Source organism: Apium graveolens, chromosome 5, assembly GCF_009905375.1.
Source record: "Apium graveolens cultivar Ventura chromosome 5, ASM990537v1, whole genome shotgun sequence".
Classification (NCBI taxonomy): domain Eukaryota; kingdom Viridiplantae; phylum Streptophyta; class Magnoliopsida; order Apiales; family Apiaceae; genus Apium; species Apium graveolens.
In genome coordinates this window covers 55291462-55298630 of record NC_133651.1, presented here as the reverse complement: position 1 = coordinate 55298630, position 7169 = coordinate 55291462, and the positions used below count along the sequence as shown (strand labels likewise).

The 7169-nt window shown below is 37.5% G+C and overlaps 1 non-coding gene across 1 annotated transcript; it reads right to left on the bottom strand.

Annotated features, from left to right (window-relative positions):
- Positions 1 to 1837: 1837 nt before the first annotated feature.
- Positions 1838 to 1945, bottom strand: LOC141663166 (small nucleolar RNA R71). The gene has a single exon (XR_012551250.1). It is a non-coding gene; the product is annotated as a small nucleolar RNA R71 (small nucleolar RNA).
- Between the last annotated feature and the right edge of the window lie 5224 nt (positions 1946 to 7169).

Genomic DNA, 7169 nt, shown 5'->3' with positions numbered 1-7169 from the left:
GTCTAAGGATACTTGTACAACTATCTCTATGTGAACAACTGCTGACACGTGAGTGAACTCCATCAGTTGTTCAGCTGTGTGAGTCATGTTCAGTGAACTTATTCTATAATAAGCACCTACATACTAGCTATAATGTCACCACACAAATGTCTATGAGAACAGACATCCTTCATAATGAAGCAAGCATAGTATGTACCGATCTTTGCGGATTATTAATTACCAGTTAGTAATCCTACGACCAGGAACTATTTAAGTTTAGAGTTATCATCTTTTAGGTCTCATTATTATGATCTCATCACAATCCATAAAAAGCTTTACTCTAAACTGTGGTATATCTTATTTAAACATTTAAATAGATAGAGCCCGCAATAAAAACAAAATAAGTCTTTTATTAATATCAATGAAATCAAAAATAGATTACATAAAAGTTATTCCTAAATCCTCATAAATGATTGGACTTATGACATATCTCTTTCAATTGTATGATAGCCTAGTATTGGTTGCGCTTATTCGTCTTATGAGCGTTGCGAACTTAAAAGATAGCTTGTTAATTCTTAATGAAGCGAAAGTGAATTTAAGTGTTTAGAACTTGCTATGCTAGAATAGGTTCATGTGTTATTGTTATACATGATTCCTAGTTAATTTTAACCATCTTACTTTCCCAATATAATCACAATAGATAACTTGTGCATTAAACCGTTATTTTGTCAAATTCTATAGACATATAGGGTCTCAATATAATTGGTGTCTATTCAGCTTCTATCTCTTTTGTGGAGGTCTGGTAGTATGTTATTCGTGCAACGAAAGTTGGCGTTTAGCATTTTCGTGTTATCTGATTAGTGTCATTACCATTACATGCTAAGGTTAAGAACGAAAGGGCTATTGAATGAAATATTTAATGAAGTTAGAATCCCATGTTTTTCTCATATAATATACAACTTTCTTTACTCTCTTAGTTATAATTGTTAATTTAATTATTAGTTATAAACAACCCCAATTTGTTATTCATCATAGCATTGGATAATAGCTATATCATTGTTGCATAAGTGCATGAATTAATTAGTTAACCAAGCCAGTCTTTGTGGGAACGAACTAGAAATAATTCTATATTACTTGCGAACGTGTATACTTGCGTGTATTATTAGCGCGTGTTTAGCAACTAACAAGTTTTTGGCGCCGCCGCTGCCGGTGACTGCAGCGTTAATTGTTTGTTTATGTGTTTGTCATCAGTGATCACTAAAGTTCATTGACTCGGACATTGTTACTTATCGGTTTCCTTATCTTATTTCAGGTACTCTAGCGAGCGTGTATGCATACGCGTTCGCGGACTCATAAGAAAACTCTGGATAAAGCCGAGGAAGAAGTTGTTTTGGTTCGACCGTAAGTTTTTGAGGACGAAGAGAAGATAGAAGAAGAAGAGAAAGTAGAGGAACCAGTTTTAGTAGTGATGGGGGATCAAGTAGAAATTTTTAAGGCTTTGATGGACTATTCTCAGCCTAAGATCAATGATATTCAGTCAAGCATCATTAGGCCAGCCATTTCGGCTAACACTTTTGAGATCAAGTCATGCACGATTCAGATGATACAGAACTCAGTTCAGTTTGGGGGTTCTCCTACTGAAGACCCCAACATGCACATCAGGGATTTCATTGAGATCTGCGACACTTTCAAGTTCAATATTGTGACTGCAGATGCTATCAAGCTGTGACTCTTCCCATTCTCTCTAAGGGATAAAGCAAAGTGCTGGTTATATTCTCTACCACCAGGGTCTATCACCACTTGGGAGGATCTTGCTCAAAAGTTTCTCACTAAATTCTTCCCTGTGGTGAAGACTGCTGCAATCAGGAATGCTTTTTACTCAGTTCGCTCAGCAAACTGGAGAATATTTGTGTGATGCTTGGGATCGATATAAGGAGATTCTAAGGAAGTTCCCACATCATGGCATGCCTGATTGGATAAATATAAATTGTTTCTATAATGGATTGGGTGCTACTTCTAGACCCATGCTCGATGCAGTATCAGGAGGAGCCTTGTGGGCTAAGAGCTACAATGAGGCTTATGAATTGATTGAACTGATGGCTGCTAGTGAATACCAGAATCCTTCTCAAAGACTGAATCAGGGAAAAGTAGCAGGAATTCTGGAGTTGGATATAGCAACAAGTATAGCTGCCCAACTTAAGGCTTTATAGATGAAGGTGGACACTTTGACTAACTATGGAATTAATCAAATCACTAGTGTCTGTGAGCTTTGTGTTGGTGCCCATGAGACTGATCAGTACGCTATTTCTAGTGAATCAGCTCAGTTTGTGAACAATTTTCAGCGATCGCAGCAACCTGTTCCGGCCACTTATCATCCCAACAATCGCAGTCATCCTAATTTCAGTTGGATCAATGCTCAGAATGCGATTCAGCAGCCTTATCAGCAGTATCCAGCTAAGCAGTACAACCCTCCTGGTTTTCAGCAACCGTAATTTGCATTAAGGGAGCAACTTCAGCTGCAACAAGCTAATTAAAAATCTGAATTAGAGGACTTGAAGCTTATGTGCAAGAGTCAAGTTATTTCTATCAAGACCTTGGAAAATCAAATTGGACAAATTGTCAATGTCTTGCTAAATCGTCAACCTGGTACATTACTTAGTGATACTGAAGTGCCAGGACAGAGGGAAGCTAAGGAGCATGTGAAGGCAATCACTTTGAGGTCTGGAAAGGTTGTGAATCCCGAACAAACTCAATTTTCGAATGAAAAAGCTGGGGTTGAAGAAGAAGTAGAGCAACAGAAAGCAAAAGTGGAACCAAGGAAGACTATTATTGAGCACACTCCTCTTGAGGGTAATACAGGGGAGAAACAGATTTATCCTCCACCGCCTTTTCCTAAGTGGCTGCAGAAGAAAAAACTGGATAAACAATTTGAGAAGTTTCTGGAGGTGTTCAAGAAACTTCATATCAACATACCTTTCGCTGAGGCTCTTGAGCAGATGCCTAGTTATGCAAAGTTTATGAAAGGTATTCTCTCTCAGAAAGTGAAGCTAGATGATTTAGAGACCGTCGTTCTCACTGAGGAATGCAGTGCTGTGCTGCAACAAAAGTTGCCTCCAAAGCTTAAGGATCCAGGAAGCTTCACTATTCCATGCACTATTAGAATAGTGTCTTTTGACAGATGCTTATGTGACCTGGGAGCTAGCATCAATCTGATGCCTTTGTCAATCTTCAAGAAGTTAAACTTGCCTGATCCAAAATCGACTTATATGACTTTGCAGTTGGCCGACCGTTCTATTATATATCCGCGAGGAATTGTGGAGGATGTCTTGGTCAAGGTTGATAAACTCATCTTCCCTGCTGATTTCGTAATTCTTGATTTCGAGGAGGATAAGAAGATTCCTATAATTTTGGGAAGACCTTTCTTGGCGACTAGCTGAACCTTGATAGATGTGCAGAAGAGTGAGCTTACAATGCGAGTGATGGATCAGGATGTAACTTTTAATGTGTTCAATGCTATAAAATTTCCTACGGAAAATGAGGAGTGCTTAAAGGTGGAGTTGGTCGATTCTGTGGTTACTTCAGAACTTGATCAATTGCTAAGATCTGATGCCTTAGAGAAGGCCTTATTGGGGAATTCAGATAGTGAGGATGACGAATGTGAAGATCAATTGCAATATCTAAATGCTTCTCCCTGGAAGAGGAAGATTGATATGCCTTTTGAATCTCTTGGAATGGAGGAATTGAACAAAGCTCCTAAATGCCTCAAGCCGTCTATTGAGGATGCTCCTACTCTTGAGCTTAAGCCTTTACCTGAACATTTGAGGTATGCATTTTTAGGTGATGCATCTACTTTGCATGTTATTATTACATCTGACCTTTCAGGTAGTGACGAGAAGAACTTTTGAGGATTCTAAGAAAGTTCAAATCGGCAGTTGGATGGACTATAGCAGATATTAAGGGAATCAGCCCTTCTTATCGCATGCATAAAATTCTACTAGAGGAAGGTAGCAAGCCTACGGTCGAACAGCAAAGAAGACTTAATCCTATTATGAAGGAAGTAGTGAAGAAGGAAATCCTTAGGTGGCTAGATGCAGGGATAATCTATCCTATTTCTGACAGTTCATGGGTGAGCCCAGTTCAATGTGTGCCAAAGAAAGGTGGTATCACTGTGGTAGAAAATGAGAAGAATGAGCATATTCCTACACGAACGGTCACGGGGTGGAGAGTCTGCATGGATTATAGGAAGCTGAACAAGGCCACTAGGAAGGATCACTTCCCTCTGCCTTTTATTGACCAGATGCTTGACAGATTGGCTGGTCACAAGTATTACTGTCTTCTGGATGGTTATTCGGGTTACAATCAGATTTGTAACGCTCTAGAAGAACAGAAGAATACTACCTTCACTTGTCCATTTGGTACTTTCGCCTTCAAACGAGTTTCATTTGGTCTGTGTGGTGCACCAGCCATATTTCAGAGAAGTATGATGGCCATCTTTTCTGATATGATTAGCCAGAATGTGGAGGTGTTCATGGACGACTTCTCTGTATTTGGCGATTCTTTTGATGAATGCTTGCAAAATCTTGGACATGTTCTCAAGAGGTGTGTTGAGACCAACTTGGTTCTCAATTGGGAGAAATGTCACTTTATAGTGCGACATGGCATTATTCTTGGGCACAAGGTTTCTAGTAAGTGTAACGCCTGGGAAATATTATGTAATTATATTTATTGTTTTATAATTTTATTTATTATTTTAGGAGTTTATAAAATTTAGAAATTAATATTTTATTTATTAATTATCCTTAAATGATTTTCTGACTCCATTTAATTGTAAAATCAATATTAAATTCCAGAATGCTTCAAAAATCATGAAAATTTTATTTTATTAAGTTTGAAATATTTCGAAAATTTTAAAAGTGTTTCGGAAATTTTCTAGCTTTTATTTAACCGTATTTTGCTCGTTAAATTATAAAATGCAAGTTTGATAAGCGCTCCGAAAATAATTTTAAAATTATGGAAAATTTATTTTATTAACCCCTAATTATTCCAAAACTTTTTAAATTAATTTTCAAGAATTTCGGGTTATTTTACCCGAAAATTATTCGTTTAGAAATTGCAAATTTGCGTGTCAGAAGAGGATAAAATCGGGCGAAACCAGATAAGTATAATTGATCTTATTGTTTGTTTTATCTCTCTACAGCTCTCATTTGTTACTCTCTCTCTCATCAGTTACAATCTCTCTCTACAATCTCTCTCAGTTTCTCTCATGCTCCTCTCTCGAATCTCTCTTCTCTCTATCTCCCCTCTCGTTCTTCTTCTTCATCTTGTTCGCGGTTCTCTGTGTGGTTGTGTCATCGCCGCCGTTTACCGGTTTGTTTCCGGCGACTCTTTGTTCGGTTTCTTGAAGTTGTTGACTGATTATATGCATATGTATACATATGTACCTGTGTGTATTTGTGTGTTCCAGTCGATGGTGTGGCGGGGGTTCGGTTTCCGGTGGTTCTTTTCCGGCCGCCGGATTGTGTTCTGGTTGCCCGTGCGTTTGTGTGTATGTTTTGGCTGTATGTGTTCCTGATTGAAAATTGATATTTTAAAAAGAAAAATTGATTTCTGAAAATGAAATAAAATTTTATTGCGTACGAGAACGGTTTCACTAATCGGTAGAATTTATTCGGACACTCGAATATTTTTCGGGCACCAATAAATTTTGCCGCCGTCCGCGATGAATTTATACGAGCGGACGCTGGGCGATGATGATTTTTGTCTGAGTCCTACATCTATAAATGAAATAAGTTAGTTCGTGAAATTAATTTCGAAACAAAAAGAAAAATAAAATATGAATAACCATATTTGAATTTATATCGGTAATTGGGATTGAAAATCGGATTGTGGATTGGATTGGTTGTTGTTGTTGATTGTGATTGACGTCGAACTAATTCGACGGGTAGGCCGATAAATAAAGGAAACGCTGCCCGATTTTCGGGAAAATAATTCCGAAAATACAGGAACGTAACCTATAATCATCGGAGACGTCGAATAACCATATACGATTATACGGTATAAACTTAATTGCGAGTGACAAAAAATAATTTATGAATAATCGATTACCCTAATTTCGAGGAAACAAATATACGTATTTTCTGAATATAAATACCGAACCGAGTTTCGAAGATGTGAACCATAATTGCTATGTGTATTTCGATAATATATATAAATATGAATTTGGTTATGAAATCGTATGGGTAGACTGGGGTGACGATTTGATGTTAAGCTTAAGCGGTTATCTGAATTAGGGTATTTTAACCCTGTAGGTTTAGACGGAAGACCGAGACGTGACATCGGACTAGGAACGATCTAGTGATTAGACGTCGAGATCAATGAAGTTCCAACCAAAAGGTCTGAATGTTGGGATCGTATTGAGAATAGGATAGTAGGTGGACGATAAAGCCGAACGATCAAAGTCGAACCAAAGTCAATAGCGATTAAAGCTTATTGAGGCAAGTATTTTGGATTTTCTTTTTAATACTGCAAGTATTCCTGATTTTTTTTAAATACTGCAAGTATTCTTGAATATTCTTTTAAATTACTGCAATTATTTCTTCGATCCTATTCTAAGTTCAGAATAGTTAATGTTTTAAATTTCGTTGCAATTACTCATATTATGCTTGTTCATTTATTCGTGTTCATGTAATTCGATTGCTCTCGTGAGCAAATACCTATTCTTTCGGGTTATTTGCGAACCCTGAATTGGGATGTTTTGAATTCAAAATGGTTTGACATCAAAACACTCTACGGGCTGGATAGTGATACTTTGGGGATTAAGTTTTACTTAATCCTAAGGACCGAAACATAATCGGTGCCTTGAGATGGGCCGTAGTGCCTGGGGACCCGACTGGATCTATACAGGTAGGTATAGATCTGCACTGTATCCTGAGTGATCAGCAGGGTATAAGTGTGAACTAGTGTCCAGTCTAATTTATTGTTGATCGCCATTAATGGCATTCCTTCTCGAAAATAAAATGTGATTATGGATTAAAGTTATTCTTTCTTAGCACTCAGTTTCAGGAAATTATAATGTTTCTAAATAAATTCGAGGTTCAGATTGTTGCTGCAGCATTAGTTGCTCAGTGATAATTAGAATCTTAAATGAATTGAGATCTTCTTAGTTATTCAACCCGTCCTTATCAGGCTGG